The sequence below is a fragment of the Bos indicus genome, chromosome 17 (genome assembly GCF_029378745.1).
Source record: "Bos indicus isolate NIAB-ARS_2022 breed Sahiwal x Tharparkar chromosome 17, NIAB-ARS_B.indTharparkar_mat_pri_1.0, whole genome shotgun sequence".
NCBI classification, from domain to species: Eukaryota; Metazoa; Chordata; class Mammalia; order Artiodactyla; family Bovidae; genus Bos; species Bos indicus.
In genome coordinates, this window is record NC_091776.1 from 67,853,948 (window position 1) to 67,870,530 (window position 16,583).

Sequence of the window (16,583 nt, forward strand, 5' to 3'; positions counted from 1 at the left end):
ACTTTAATTTCAGTCACAAGTTAAGGCTGTTAGCTGCGTTTCTCACCCACCACAGATAGGAAACAAATACATAAAACAAAACTGTAAGAGGTAGGCACAGGGCAGCAGCGTTACTTTGGGCAACATGGAAAGAAAGGTAAAAATCACACAAAGACATCATAAAAGTATTTTAAAAGAAATAAAAAAGCAGTCTGGGGTCATTCAGTATAGGAACAAATAGTTCTATATTCCTTAAAAGCTATCCTATAGTAGTGCTACATTATGACAACGTAGAATAATTCATGCTTGTGATAATAATCCTGAGTAATCTGGAAAAGCTTAGTACCTTCTGTTTAAGAAGATAGAAAATTTCATATTAAAGAATGGTTGAAATTTAACAAGGGCTGGCAGTTAATGAATTAAGTTTGAGCTAACAAGAAATTCACAAGAACCCCACAGTTAAATAATAGCATAGTGATTTTTCATGGAAACTACGGTGACTACAGAATATTAAAATTCATAATTAATCCCTCAAACTTATTTTAGTCTTAATTTCAGTATTTATCACCAACACTCCTAACCTATCAAATACTAACTGAACCAAAGTAAATTTGTAGTTTTATAGGTAAAAGGTGGTGAAACATCAGCAATTTCACATGCTTCAATCTAATATATTCACCAAAATTAATAACAATATAGTAGGCTGCATTTATCTTTTATTTCTCCAGCCCACCCTCTGCTGGAAAAAACAAATTATTAAATAATAAAGTTGCAAAGTCCACCAAAATGATCATGAGTCCGCTACCACTCACTATGACATTCTCTTTCCACTCCTCAAAAACAAATTTATTTCCAAAACTACTTGATAGATCTGGGCTTAAGCATTTCAGTTTTTCACAGATAATCGTGATTTAACATAATCCTAAAAATGAGTATGTGGATTTCCATATGTTCATTTATAAATATTTAAAATATAAAACATGCTTAACAATTGTCAGAGCAATGAAGTAATGAACCAGATAAATATAACAGGTACTCAAGGTTTTTAGTTATATAAAACAAGTTGGCATTCAATCTGTTTTTAGGTTCAAATATTGTTATTTTGATTTTCCATAAAACAAGGAACATCTATTTATATATTGGACCAGTCAAAATAAGAAATCACTTATCAACTTTGAAAAACCCAATCTCTAATCTAATAAATGTTGTTATGCCAATATAGGATATGTTATCCTAAGATGCACAACAAAATTTCCTTGTAGCTTTCTTCCTTCCCTACTCCCACTATTATCTTTCAAGGTTTAAGTCTACATATATCTGAGTGTTTAGGAGAGTATGTATCCAAACACAAAGAGTTCCCACCATGACCTGCTAGTTCCCAACTCCACTTTGTCCCTGTTCCAATGGTAACTACTCTCTAACTCAAAATTACCTCAAAATCTGTTTCCACAAGCCTTAATCTCCCAATGTGCTATAAATCCAAAATATTACCTCCCCCAAAGTAAGTAATGCTGGAAATACAGGTATTCATGAATGGACATTAGCTTACACAACTGGACATAAGCTATAGAAATTTCAGCCTTTCATAGTCCAAACTGAGAAACATCTACCAGCAGAAAGCTTATGTGCAGCTGACAACTGACATTGTTTATTGCAGGTACTCAGGTACTTTCTCCAGAAATGCTAAGTTTATTACACTGAAGGTGTAAACCAAAGGATACAATTTTATGTTTTTCCTAACAATACATGCTAAAAGAATAGAATACTCAAAATAACAAAGGTCCCTCCAACAGAATGAATAACAAACTGTTGAAAAAGGAATATAGTTAGAGGGCTCGATCATGTGAGAATATTCCTCTTAGCTACAAAAATCTAAAAGGGGAGACTAATAAGAAAGTTCAGGACAAAAGATTCATATATATCCCAAAAATGACAGTTAAATGATATAATTTTTATAGCTTTCAATAAAACTACATGGTTTAGCACATCAATAAAAGCAAAGTCTTAAGAGACATACATTGTTATTAATGACATAATGAATTCACTGCGGAAGCTAAGGCTGACAAGGCCAGCCGGGATTTCAGGTTTTCTCTTGCTTCTGCTGTGTTTTCCACAGCATGTCATCTCTGTGACTGACTAGCAAAATGAAGGTGGCTGCTGGAGCCTTTTCTTGAAGTTGGGCCAATTAAACTCGGTAGCCACTCACACTGGCAATGTTTACTGGCTAGCTCCTGAACAGTAAAGGTGCCAAATCAGATTTCCTCATCACTGACTTCCTTCACTTCTTATCAAGTCTATCAGCTATTTCCAGCTACTCCAATGTCCCTGGAAGTAGTTTTCTATTGATGACCATTTTCCCACCAGTTTTACAAGATCAAAAACATTTCAGGCTGAAGGGAATAAAGATTTACTCTGGTAGTTTACAGCCATGGTGTGCCGGGAGCCGGCATATTGCATATTGAGTGCATATTGCATATTGAGTGCAGCACTTTTCAGGATCTGGAATAGCTCAACTGGAATTCTATCACTGCCGGTAGCCAGCGTGAGGAACTCCGCCCATGACAAAGGTCATGAGGAAGGAGGCTTGGCATACGCAAAGGCGGGATCAAGCCTCAGGAGTCTCCCTGGAAATTCTCGAGCAATCTACCCCCAAAACCAGAGTCTGCCTACTTTCTGCTTTGTGCTTTCACCTACACCTCTGACTTTACGGGGGGCTGTCCCCCACTACCTCTCTGAAAAAAGTTAGCTTACAGCTCCAGTTAATAATTCCTGGGTGTGACAGTGTTTAACCTACAAACTCCTTTGGAAATCCTCTAGCCTGCCTGAATAGGTTTTTCCGGCCACATGTGATTGTTCAGAGCCTCCCAACTGTGAGAGGCAGGAGATGTTCTAAACTGTCTAAACACAGATTCTTTTGAGTAGTTAAAAGATTGATTAGAAATTGTATTGGTGAAGGGATTTTCACTTGTTGGGCCAATGTTTGCTGCTAAGTTTCCATATCCCGTACCTGCTGTGTCCCTGGCAGTGTATTGGTTAATATAATTGGTGTAAATAGTAGCTTTAATGTTTGTAACCTGGGACCCTTGAGTTAATTCTTTTTGTAGCCCACCACACCTTTGCGCTGTACGAATGCAACTTTATCTAATGCTTTTGGAGGGTGGCTCCTGACCAATCACCTTTAGAGAAAAATAAGTTTTCTGAAGAAAAGGTCTTAAAATGTTAACAGGCCTCCGGGCCAGAAGATGATGCAAATCACCTAAGCTTTTGCATATGATAAGTTTGCAGGAAGAAAGCCTGGCTTACTGCAGGACTCTACCCCTTCCCCCATTATCCTCTATGCATAACTTAAGGTATAAAAACTACTTTGGAAAATAAAGTGCGGGCCTTGTTCACCGAAACTTGGTCTCACCATGTCGTTCTTTCTCTTACCTTCTGGCTGAATTATTCAGCCTCTTTTCTCCACTGAATTTCCTCACTGAGCTATCCTTATTTCAGCCTCTTTTCTCCACTGAATTTCCTCACTGAGCTATCCTTATTTCAGCCTCTTTTCTCCACTGAATTTCCTCACTGAGCTATCCTTATTTCAGCCTCTTTTCTTCACTGAATTTCTTCACTGAGCTATCCTCATTCTATTACTCTTTATATCCTTAATTAACGTTTAATTAAGCAGTTGTTTCCTGATCCTCGCCGACGCCGTCCCCGCTTCGAATGCCCTGGATCAGCCGGGGCTGGTCCCCGGCAAGTGGCGCCCGAACAGGCTGATTTGAAGGTAGGTACCTCAGAAAAAGTGTTGAGAAAGTGTTGAATTGAAAAAGTGTTGAGAAAGTGTTGAATTTACGGGACGGATAGGCCCCCACCCAGGGTGCCGCGGACCCCCCTGTAGAACAGACAGGGCGAGTAGTGGTGGGAAGTGTTAAAGGGGTTTGAGAGAAAGCCCGGTTTTTATTGAAAGTGTCAAAGGGGTTTGAGAGAAAACCCGGTTTCTAGAGTTAAAAGGCCAAAGAAAAGCCTGATCTTTTAAAAGCTAAAAGCTTTATCTTCTATTATACTTAATTTTCTGACATGGGTAACACTGAAACTAAGAATGGCAACTCTTTATACAAGTAATCTTGAAACTGTTAAAGAGGCTACTGTTAATTTAGATACTTGGGTGAATGTAAAAAACAACTAAAAACTTATCCTATAAGTATGATTAAAAATGTTCTGGACCCTCGTCATGAGGCCGTGGGATAGTCTATGGGAGAGGCTATAGCGGTGGATGGTAGTGGGTCTCCACCTTCTGCGCAGATCATATTTTCTGCCATTGACGAAGAAAAGGAGGGAGACTGTGCTCTACCTCCGGAGGAAGGAGAGGGCTTACAGGACGCTGCGGCCGGGCGCCCTGGAGAGCCCCCTCCCCCTCTACACAAACCTTTAAAAATTTATCCAACAATTTCTGATTTAAGGCGACTACTCCACCTCCGCTTGCACCTCCCAGGGCCTAAGAATTCCCCAGTTTACATCCAAAGTCTCCCAGAGCATTGCATAAGGCTGAAAAAGATACAAAAGATTTCTTTCAAACAAAGGAGCTTTTTTAAAAAAAATACACAATATACAGAGCCTGCTCCTTGCAGAAAACCCCCTCAGGGGGGCCTCACCCAAGCAAAAAAAAAAGAAAAACAAACAAACAAACAAAAAAAAGTGAAAAAGAAAAAAGGAAAGAAAATAGAGAAAGATCTAAAGATAGAGAAAGAGCTAAAGAGTGAAAAGGAGAAGAACGGAGAAGGAAGGAATCAGGGAACGCAGCAAGATAGAGAAAGGAAGTTAAAAAAGGAGATAACAGAGAAAAAGATAGGGAGAAAGAAAAAAAAAAAAAAAAAAGTATCCACCACTTTCTGATTTAAGGCCATTGCTGCCGCCTCCGTTTGCGCCTTCCAGGGCCCAAGAGTTCCCCACTTTGCCCCCAAAGCCTCTCAGTGTTGCCTAAGCCTGAGGAAGATAAATTTTTTGAACAGTGGAGATTTTAAAACAGACTGCGTGCACAATATGCAGAGCGTGCTCCTTGGAGAAAACCCTACCTCAGGGGGGTCTCACCCAGGCTAAGAAAAAAGCGGACAGTAAAGAGATTTAGCAACAATTTTAACCCCGGACTTGCAGTTGCTCCGATTCCAATGGGAGTGGCTGGGCCCCTGCCTGAGGGCATTGTAGGACTTGTGCTAGGGTGTAGCTCGCTTTCTTTTCAAGGAATTTGGGTGGTGTATGGTGTAGTAGATTCTGATTATATTGGAGAAATTAAAGTTTTGATCTCACTGCCTACCAAAACTGTGCAAATTAATAAAGGTCAAAGAATAACACAGTTTTTGCTTTTACCTTATCAGGCAGGAAAAATTTGACTTCTCAAGCTAAGAGCCACAGAGCGTTTAGATCTAGTGATCCAGCCTTTTGGGTGCAGGAAATTACAGCTCCAAGGCCTTTAAAAAATCTTTTAATTCAAGAAAATAAAATGTCAGGGCTATTAGACACAGGAACAGACGTCTCTTAACATTGCTGGGAAAGACTGACCCAGCTCCTGGCCAACACATACTACTGAAAATGAGTTGAGATTAGAAAAACTGGTATGCGGGGTGGGAATGCTGTAGAGAAAAAGGTGAGGGAGAGTTTAAAACCTTGAAGAGTAGTGAGTTTCCTGTTGTTGGAAGTATTCAAGCAAAGATTAGATGGTTGCTTGTCATCTAAAAAGCTATAGATCAGATTTAGGTTACAAAACGATAACTGGAAAAGCTTATAAACATGTTGTGCAACACCTCTTTACTTACTTCTCATATTTAGGTCGGCCAAAAGTTTTAAAAAACTGATAATGCCCCTTTGAAGCTGCGGAGAGATTGTTTACTAACTTTAAATGATTTCCAAAAATTATTAGGGGACATTAATTGGATACGCCCACATTTAAAACTGACTACTGCAGATTTAAAGCCTTTGTTTAATTGCTTAAAAAGCGATCCTAATTCCAGTTCTAAGAGAAAGTTGACTAATAAGACAGACGGCTCTTGTTAAAGTAGATGAGGCTTTAAATGATCAGTTAATTAGGATTAATATTACCAAAAGATGAAATTAAATTATTCTTGCCATAAAACATACACCTACAGGGTGATTGTGACAAAAAGGCCCATTGGTTCCATCTACCAGTGATCCCAAGAAAAATAGTTTTATCTTATCCCAGCTTGGTGGCACAATTAATTATAAAAGGAGGAAAAAAGAAGTGTGGAACTTTTTAGAAAAGAAGTAGCAAATATAATAATTTCACTCAATAAGGATCAACTGCAAGTCTTTTATAAAATAGTGATAATTGGCAAGTTGCCCTCATAGATTTCAGGGGTCATATTTTGTTTCATTTGCCCTCAAGCCCCCACAGTAGTTAAAAGTTCAAAAATGTTAGATTGGCAGTTTGAGGATACCTGTGGAACTTTCCAACCGTATGTAGTTCCTACGCTCCCCTTTACCCTATGGGGGAGGGACGTGCTGTCTCAAATAGGAGATACTCAGAGAAGGGTTTTCTCAATTTCTTAGTTATCAACAGGTGGTACAATTAACAGTACTTTATATATTGTCATAAATACGTAATATAAATATATTTGCCTAACTACAGTTTGCCTAATTAGGTATGGGTATAAATAAAACATAATAAAGGTATACCTAATTCTATTTATAGATCTATACTTACTTAATTTGTATATAAATCAATATATGTATTATATATATACTGTATAATTAAATGTATATTGCAGTAATATAATGTATGTGGCTAATATTAATTGGTATGGATTGATGTGCTGTGATATATGTTCTGTATGCTGTATAATTATATATGTGTGACATGTATTACTGCAGTACATTGGTTTGTGTTGGTTGGTATTGGCTGTGTGCGTGTTGTATTGCTGTAATATATATGAATTAATATATTAATTATAAGATTAATTCAAGTATATTGATTTATATATATTGTATGTCAATAAGTTTATACTTGTTGCCATATATAAATACATTTTGCATTTAGGTATATCTGTATATCAAAAGAGATAAGGAGGTTATACATTTATTTAAATTTATAGAGACCTAAACTAAACATTAGACCTAAATTAACATATCTCTAAATTTATGTTGTTAAAATGTAAATTTTAAAAATTAAATTGACAACTGCTTGACAATTCCTTTGCCATAAAACCCCCATAGGTGTAATTGGGGTGGCCAGACAAAAAATTGGTTTTATAGCAAAACGGCCCCCTAGAGTGGGTCCATCTTTCCGCTCAAACTAAAAAAGTAGTGGCTTCTTATCCAGGATTGATAGCTACTTTGATATTAAATGAAAAAAGCAGAACATTGAATTATTTGGTAAAGAGCCATCAGAAATTGTAATTCCATATAATAAGGAACAACTTGATGCTCTTCTAATGTTTGAAAATTGGCAGATTGCTATAAGAAACTATTTTGGTCAAAATTTTTGCATCATTTACCCTCGCATGTTTTGCTGAATTTTATATCCAGACATCCAGTTATTTTTCCTGTCAGATGTAAACAATCTCCTATTCCAAATGCTCAGATAGCCTTTACTGATGGGTCAGCAAATGGTAAAGCCTCCATAGTTACTAAAGATCACCAAAAGGTTTTACAAACACAAAAAACTTCAGCTCAAAGCGCTGAAATAACAACAGTCATAGAGGCTTTTCCTATGTTTGCAGATGAGGAATTTAACCTTTATTCTGATTCTCAGTATATTGTCAGGTTGTTTCCACACATTGAAACTGCGGTTTTGCCTGAAAATAAAACTACCATATTTAATTTGTTAACTAAATTTGGAAAAGAAATAAAGTATTTTTCATTGGACACATTTGGGCTCATTCCAGATTGCCCGGCCCTTAAAATGCCTTTAATGATTTGGCTGACTTGTTAACCAGAAATACAGTGGCTACTGTGATTGAGGAGGCCAGAGCCTCTCACTCACTTCATCATCAAAATGCTACTGCTTTAAGATATCGATTCCAAATTCCCAGAGAGACTGCTCGAGAGATTGTGCATTCTTGCTTATATTGCCCCACTGTTTATAATAGTCTACCTATGGGAGTTAATACTCGCAGTCTCAAACCTAACGTACTCTGGCAAATAGATGTAACTCATGTCTCTTCATTTGGAAAACTGTCCTTTGTTCTTTAACTGTAGACACCTTTTCTCATGTTATTATTGCAACTGCTCATACAGGGGAAGCAATTAAAGATGTAATACAACATCTCTTTACTTGTTTTTCATATTTGAGCCTGCTAAAAGCTCTGAAAACTGACAATGCTCCTGCGTCTAAGTCTTTTCAAGAATTTTGTATAAAGTTTCAAATTAAACATAATACTGTCATCCCTTATAATCCCCAGGGACAGACCATTGTTGAAAGAGCGCATCAAACATTAAAAATCCAAATTCAAAAACTAAAAGAAGGGGAGTTTAAGTATAGTTCTCCCCATCAAATCTTGCAACATGCTCTTTTCGTAATAAATATTCTAAATACTGATCTGGCTGGAACTACTGCAACGCTTCGTCATTGATGCCTGGAGCAATTAAATGCAAAACCATTAGTCAAATGGAAGGACCTCCTCTCAGGACAATGGAAGGGTCCTGACCCATTATTAACTAGCGGTCGAGGATGTGCTTGTATTTTTCCACAGGATGCAGATTCTCCAATTTAGATCCAGGACAGGTTGATTTGCCATGTTGCAGACCCCCAGACATCCAGTTCCCCCATTGCTTCGATCACAAAAGAGGAGCCCGCCTGAAGGGGAGGCAAGATAAACATCGAGATCCCGGCGGGACCGACAGGGCTGCTCCAGCGCGAACTCCAACCAGAAAATAATTCTACTTATTCTGTTTTGGCTTGTCTACCCTCTCCTTATGTTTTTCTCTTTACCAATGGTTCTGGAAAACTTAATGTACATGTGACTTTCACTGGTGGACCCAATGTAGTGACTTGTGAACAATGCATGCTCTCATTTTGTTTAAACCCTCAATATAATGTTTGCTCTTTGGTAGTGCTACAATGTCCACCTTATCTTATGATGTAACCACTTATTGATATAACTATAGTCTTGCTATGTTACAACAACTACAAGATTTAATGTGATCACGACAATTTGTGAGTACTTATTTTAGGAATATCAGCTTTAATAGCAGCAATTACTTCTGTTACTGTGGCAGCAATATCATTGACTCAACAAGTGCATACTGCCCAATATGTTGATACCATGTCTAAAAGTGTTTCTTTAACTCTAGCAACACAGGAAGCTATAGATAAGAAATTAGAGATGAGAGTAGACGCCTTAAAAGAGGCAATAATGCATATTGGGACTGAGTTACAGGCTTTAAAAGTGAAAATGGCTCTGTCTTGCCACGCTGATTACTGGTGGATATGCGTGACACCTTTAAAGGTAAACGAGACAGATTATGAATGGGAAAAAATCAAAAATCATATCTCAGGTGTTTGGAACAGCTCTGACATTGGCCTGGACTTAGGGAAATTTCATAATCAAATACAGACCCTGGAACACTGTCGACTGGATTTTACCACCGCTGGAGCAGCTAATGACTTATTTCACACCTTCTCTAACTTTACTTCTGGAAAAAACATTCTGTCTAATATCTTTAGTTCTAGTTGTGCTTCTCATAATCATTCTTCCTTGTATTGTCAGGATTCTTCGGCAGAACATTCAAAAGCTCGCGACTGAGCTGCATCTGGCTGTTTTAAGAAATAAAAAAGGGGGAGATGCCGGGAGCCGGCATATTGCATATTGAGTGCATATTGCATATTGAGTGCAGCACTTTTCAGGATCTGGAATAGCTCAACTGGAATTCTATCACTGCCGGTAGCCAGCGTGAGGAACTCCGCCCATGACAAAGGTCATGAGGAAGGAGGCTTGGCATACGCAAAGGCGGGATCAAGCCTCAGGAGTCTCCCTGGAAATTCTCGAGCAATCTACCCCCAAAACCAGAGTCTGCCTACTTTCTGCTTTGTGCTTTCACCTACACCTCTGACTTTACGGGGGGCTGTCCCCCACTACCTCTCTGAAAAAAGTTAGCTTACAGCTCCAGTTAATAATTCCTGGGTGTGACAGTGTTTAACCTACAAACTCCTTTGGAAATCCTCTAGCCTGCCTGAATAGGTTTTTCCGGCCACATGTGATTGTTCAGAGCCTCCCAACTGTGAGAGGCAGGAGATGTTCTAAACTGTCTAAACACAGATTCTTTTGAGTAGTTAAAAGATTGATTAGAAATTGTATTGGTGAAGGGATTTTCACTTGTTGGGCCAATGTTTGCTGCTAAGTTTCCATATCCCGTACCTGCTGTGTCCCTGGCAGTGTATTGGTTAATATAATTGGTGTAAATAGTAGCTTTAATGTTTGTAACCTGGGACCCTTGAGTTAATTCTTTTTGTAGCCCACCACACCTTTGCGCTGTACGAATGCAACTTTATCTAATGCTTTTGGAGGGTGGCTCCTGACCAATCACCTTTAGAGAAAAATAAGTTTTCTGAAGAAAAGGTCTTAAAATGTTAACAGGCCTCCGGGCCAGAAGATGATGCAAATCACCTAAGCTTTTGCATATGATAAGTTTGCAGGAAGAAAGCCTGGCTTACTGCAGGACTCTACCCCTTCCCCCATTATCCTCTATGCATAACTTAAGGTATAAAAACTACTTTGGAAAATAAAGTGCGGGCCTTGTTCACCGAAACTTGGTCTCACCATGTCGTTCTTTCTCTTACCTTCTGGCTGAATTATTCAGCCTCTTTTCTCCACTGAATTTCCTCACTGAGCTATCCTTATTTCAGCCTCTTTTCTCCACTGAATTTCCTCACTGAGCTATCCTTATTTCAGCCTCTTTTCTTCACTGAATTTCCTCACTGAGCTATCCTTATTTCAGCCTCTTTTCTTCACTGAATTTCTTCACTGAGCTATCCTCATTCTATTACTCTTTATATCCTTAATTAACGTTTAATTAAGCAGTTGTTTCCTGATCCTCGCCGACGCCGTCCCCGCTTCGAATACCCTGGATCAGCCGGGGCTGGTCCCCGGCAATGGTGTTGCTCCACTGGTATCTTGTGACCCAGTTGTAAGATGTTATAATTTCATGCAAAGATGGGCGCAAAAAAAGGACAGAAACGGCAAGGACCTAATAGAGCAGAAGAGATTAAGAAGAGGTGGCAAGAATACACAGAAGAATTAAACAAAAAAGGTCTTAATGACCCAGATAACCACAATGGTGTGGTCACTCACCTAGAGCCAGACATCCTGGAATACGAAGTCAAGTGGGCCTTAGGAAGCATCACTATGAACAAACCTAGTAGAGGTGATAGAATTCAGTTGAGCTATTTCAAATTCTAAAAGATGATGCTGTGAAAGTGCTGCACTCAATATGTCAGCAAATTTGGAAAACTTGGCAGTGGCCACAGGACTGGAAAAGGTCAGTTTTTATTCCAATCCCAAACAAAGGCAATACCAGAGAATGCTCAAACTATCGCACAACTGAGCTCATTTCAGATGCTAGCAAGGTCATGTTCAAAATTCTTCAAGCTAAGATTCAACAGTACATGAACCGAGAACTTCCAGATGTAAGGGTTAGATTTAGAAAAGGCAGAGGAACCAGAGATCAAATTGCCAACATTCACTGGATCATAGAAGAATCACGGGAATTCCAAAAAACATCTACTTCTGCTTCACTGACTACACTAAGCATCTGACTGTGGATCACAACAAACTATGGAAAATTCTAAAACAGATGGGAATACCAGACCACCTCAGTTACCTTCTGAGAAACCTGTATGCGGGTCAAGAAGTGACAGTTAGAATCTGTCATGGAACAACAAACTGGTTCAAAATTGGGAAAGGAAAATGTCAAGGCTATATATTGTCACCCTGAGTATTTAACTTATATGCAGAGTACATCATGGGAAATACCAGGCTGGACAACTCACAAGTTGGAATCAAGATTGCCAGGTATGCAGATGATACTACCCTTATGGCAGAAAGCGAAGGGGAACTAAAGAGCCTCTTGATGAAAGTGAAAGAGAAAAGTGAAAAAGCTGGTTTAAAACTCAACATTTAAAAAACTAAGATCATGGCATCTGGTCCCATCATTTCATGGCAAATAGATGGGGGGAAAAATGGAAACCGTGGCAGGTTTTATTTTCTTGGGATCCAAAATCACTGCAGATGGTGATTGCAGCCATGAAATTAAAAGACGCTTGCTCCTTGGAAGAAAAGCTATGACCAACCTAGAGAGCATATTAAAAAGCAGAGACATCACTTTGCCAACAAAGGTCCCTATAGTCAAAGTCCCTATAGTTTTTCCAGTAGTCATATACAGATGTGAGAGTTGGACCATTAAGAGCACTGAAGAATTGATGCTTTCAAACTGTGGTGCTGGAGAAGACCTGAGAGTTCCTTGGACAGCAAGGAGATCAAACCAGTCCATCCTAAAGGAAATGAGTCCTGAATATTCATTGGACGGACTGATGCTGAAGCCAAAGCTCCAATACTTTGGCCACCTGATGTGAAGAGCCATCTCATTGGAAAAGACCCTAACGCCATGAAAGACTGAGGCCAGGAGGAGAAGGGGGCGACAGAGGATGAGATGGTTATATATCATCACAACTCAATGGAAATGAGTTTGGGCAAACTCCAGGAGACAGTAGAGGACAGGGAAGCCTGGCATGCTGCAGTCCATGGGGTTCCAAAGAGTCACACACAACTGAGCAACTGAATAACAACAACTAGACAAAAGAGAGACATCACAGAATGTTAAGGAGAATAATACGTGTATTTCTTTAAATAATTATTCTAGAAGAAGAAAGAAGGAAAGTCAGAGGAAAAAAGAGACAAGAAAAAGAAAACTCATTAGGATGTCATTTGCAATATATCCAGCAAGTGACAATGAGGCATTTGACTCTAACAGTGAGGAGTCAGATGTCAAAGATTAAATGACACGCCCAAGGACACAAGTCATGGGAACTGCCAGAACCAAAACCTAGGTCTCTAGGTTGCACTGATCCAGGAATGATGTATAGAACAGATCTGCAGAAAGACCTTTATCATGAAATTTCTAAGACTTCTCTTTAAAACTGCTTTGGTCACAATGCTTATTTTTAAGTTCAATTTTATATTATAAACAAACTGTGGTCCAAAATGAAAATGATAATATCAACTAGCACAGCATTTAGGCAGGTAACTAAGTAAAATTTAGTATGCTGCTGCTGCTGCTGCTAAGTCACTTCAGTCGTGTCCGACTCTGTGCGACCCGAGACGGCAGCCCAACAGGCTCCCCCGTCCCTGGGATTCTCCAGGCAAGAACACTGGAGTGGGTTGCCATTTCCTTCTCCAATGCATAAAAGTGAAAAGTGAAAGTGAAGTTGCTCAGTCGACTTAGCAAAAGCGATCGCTTAGCGATCCCATGGACTGCAGCCCACCAGGCTCCTCCGTCCATGGGATTTTCCAGGCAAGAATACTGGAGTGGGGTGCCATTGCCTTCTCCAAAATTTAGTATAGTTGTATTAAAATTTGAAGCTGAGCTTTCTAATCTAAAAACAAAATACTTCATTATAGAAAAAGTGCAGGGATTTGAAATACGATTTTTTTGGTAAAAGTAATAAGCTATTTCAAGACACAAATTTATGGGATGCAATCCTTATAAGTGAGCTTTGAAATAAGCTTTTTAAATGAAGCCCTATCAGAGAAGTCATTTAAGAAGCCAGATTCACATTATATTAATGTGACAAGTATAATAAGATAAATACATCATATGATTCTCAAATGACATAATGTAGCTTATGTGACATATTCCTATTAATGATCTTTTATTATGTGTGAACAGTAAAATAACATTAGATAAGCAATGAAAAAATCCAATCAGTAGCAGCTTTCCTGAAGGTTTTGACTGCAGTCTTATTTACACAGTGTTATCTGATACTAATCCTTGGATTTTAAAGAGCAAAAATCACTTCAGAATTGTAAACAAACATGTTCCTATGAGATGATCATTTTAATTACTATCATTTCTGCAAATACAAGATAGAAATAAGGTGCTGCATGATCGCCTCTTAAGGTGAAAACAGGGGAAAACAGATTCTGCCAGGCCAATAAGGTTATGTTAATAAAAGAATCGTGACCCTGGATCCGAGCCTAGTCCACAGAGCCTGATAGTGTGTCTTAACAATGACTACTATGGAACCTGTGTGGAAAGTGTAGCTGTCCCCTCCCTGGTATTGTCTACGAAAGATCAGAAGTGAGTGTCAAAACATTGTTGTTTTCTTTAATAATCCACTACAGTCTAATACCTATGAGCCAAATGAAATATTTTGAACTTTTTTACATTTAAAGATCATACGACCCTAAAAACAGATACAAGTTTTACAAAGCAATATTTCTTATTTACTTTTACACCAAATAAATATCTACTGAGCAACTGTATTATCCTTGGCACCAAAAAAAGAGGTGTGAAGTATTGTTTCTAAACTCAAGGAACTTGAGAGGCTGATTTAAAAAAAGGTGGGGGGAGGGGTGGTTTACTATCAGTAAAGCACAATCTATCTAAAAGAGCATAGATTTTAAATGCTCCAGGAATTCAGAAGTAGATGAAATCACTGTTTCTTCAAGAAGGGGAGGGAAGAAGAGCATCTTGGTGGTAGTATCCAGAAGTGAGGGAGCAAAGCTACAGCTAACTAAGCTCCTCACTGGTCCTGAGGGCGGAACATGATTAATCATGTTCTGGTGGTTTCTTTGTGAAAAAAAAGGTAGCAGACCCTAATTGAATACTCCAAAGCCCACATCTTGAATTTTAGTATTTACTTAAACCCAGCAAATAAGCAGAGGAAAGAAGAGTAAAGAGCTCCCTTTCAATCATATACCCTAGCTGCATGCACAGTTAGAAACAAAGAAACTTAGAACCTATGGTCATGGTCTTACGGTGAGCCCAGAATTTACAAAAGCCAGCACTGGCAGTGGCTGACAGGGCACCATGACAGCAAGTTAGCAACCAATCCTAGCCATGAGGCCCAGCTACACCCAGTGCTGCTTGGATCAGTATTCGACTGCTGAACGTCCTAGCTTTGCTGAATCACATCAATGTAGTATCACTCTGCATGTGTGGCATAAATGGCTTTTATGAAACAGTTTGACAAAACACATGGCACGTGACTGTAGCACCACAAACGTGTTAGCATACCCAGCCGGAGACCACGGCAGTGACTGGATCTGTGAGTATTCTTGCAGGTGTAAAAAATAAAAATAATCTTTGTAAAGAATTATTTGTGGCCTCTAGGAGTTGAATATTCTTTCAAGGAAGCTTCCGTTTCCAATGTAGAAGAAGCAACAAGAACTGTTCTCCAGCCACCTCCAAATAATCACACAGTATTTGATAGCTCAGCTTATTTTTTAATCTTCCATGAACTCTGTAGAATTTTATCTGGATCCTTATAACATGATGATTTGGGATTATGAATGCAGTGAATAAACACAACCTTCTGGTATAGCAATTTAAGTAACACAGAGTGAGTAAATACTTCAGAGTGAATCCTAACACTTGAAACAGAATCTTCCAGAGCCCAGAAATCCACCTGACTGCCAAGAATAATACTTCCGTGGTTCAAGCAATACCAGTACCCAGAGGGGTTTCCACAGACATAACCACATAAGTTACTGCGTACTGGGTAAAATAGAAAAAACAGACATTTATGAATGTATATTTTGCAGACATTTTAAAAGTACTCAAAAATATACAATTTACAAATACAGAAGAAATTGAAGGGAGGGCTCTAGGAATACACAGCATATGTTTGAATTGCTTGATCATATCATTTCTTCTATGGGTTTTCCTCACCCTACTCTGATTTTTATAGGTCAGGAGTGGGGGGAAGATGCATGGATCTCTTATCTAAAATACATGAAATCAATCTCACTGAAAGAAGCTCTATGATAAGAACTAATATATGAGAGATTCTGACTTCAGGATGAGGTAGAAATGACTTCGTTTCAGATAGCAAATTAGATAGCAAAGAAAACCTTTCAATTCACCAGGATATATTGAAGCAGTGTTTGTTAGATTTTCTAGCAATAAAACAAATGCACAATATCTTCTCATGCATTTCACACAATTTCCATTTCAGCTCTGATGTAAAACATGGTATCACACATCATGCCACAAAGAAAGAAGTCAGTTTAGCTAGTTCAAGTAAAACGCCAGGCAGCTGCTAACAGAGACAGGTCATGGCTGGGGAGGCACACAGCACATACAGTTCACTATGTTTTCCCTCAGAAGAATGTCAATAAAAACCAGGCCAAATTAGGTATTGGGCGGGGGGCGGGGGGGGGTGGGGGGCGCGCGGGGGAGGAGTCCTGCTATGCAGTGAACCAGTGCGTTCACCTAACAGCACCAGACAAGTTAGCAAAACGGAGCCCTAGCCAAAGCTACAGCCGCCAACAACTTGAAGAAAGCTGTCTTTCTCCCTGAATGTCCTGGGGTAGCGACCAGTCCCACATTTAGAAACGTTATTTCTGGGGCCAATAGCAATTTATTTTGATAGAACCACTGGATTTTTTTTT

At 38.9% G+C, this 16,583-nt stretch overlaps 1 protein-coding gene across 4 annotated transcripts in view; it reads right to left on the minus strand.

The window, feature by feature from the left end:
• Window positions 1–16,583, minus strand: part of TTC28 (tetratricopeptide repeat domain 28) — a 588,991-nt gene that overhangs the window by 398,825 nt on the left and 173,583 nt on the right. The gene's annotated exons all lie outside the window — the stretch shown is intronic.